The 468-nt window shown below is 38.0% G+C and overlaps 1 protein-coding gene across 1 annotated transcript in view; it reads right to left on the bottom strand.

The window, feature by feature from the left end:
• The window catches only part of LOC119585330 (roundabout homolog 1-like), a 189,296-nt gene that overhangs the window by 1,535 nt on the left and 187,293 nt on the right, over nucleotides 1-468 (bottom strand). The window lies entirely within an intron of this gene.

Raw genomic sequence — 468 nt, 5'->3', positions numbered from 1 at the left:
ATCTAAAGAAGAAAGAGAAGAAGAAGACGAAGAAAAAAAGTGAACCCAAGAAAAAGAAGAAAAGGAAACACAAAAACAGAAGAAAAAATAAATAAACATAAGAAAACAATAGAAAATGAAGAAGGAAAAGGGAAAAGAACACAAAAATAGAAAAAGAGACGAAAAAGAAAGAAAGAGGAGGCAGAGGAACCCAACCGAAGCTAAATATAGGAAGATGCTGTGAGTCTGTAAGCGTGAGGAGATTAGCATAGGGAGACTCAACCCGGATCTGTACCAAGACGCGTCGTGAATGTCTCAAGATCTAAAGACCCTGTGATGTGTACACCTTTCAAGGCGGTTGCTGTGGTACACCATAATAATAGGGTGTTGTTTGCTGTAGTTTATTTGCGAGTGTTTGCTTGGTGATTTCGGATGGAGATGGATAAAGTCTACGGTGATTTTGTTGTTGTTGGTGTTTATATCTATGCT

Source organism: Penaeus monodon, chromosome 19 (genome assembly GCF_015228065.2).
Source record: "Penaeus monodon isolate SGIC_2016 chromosome 19, NSTDA_Pmon_1, whole genome shotgun sequence".
Classification (NCBI taxonomy): Eukaryota; Metazoa; Arthropoda; class Malacostraca; order Decapoda; family Penaeidae; genus Penaeus; species Penaeus monodon.
The sequence above is the reverse complement of the archived record's forward strand: the minus strand, read 5'-3'. Positions and strand labels throughout refer to the sequence as shown.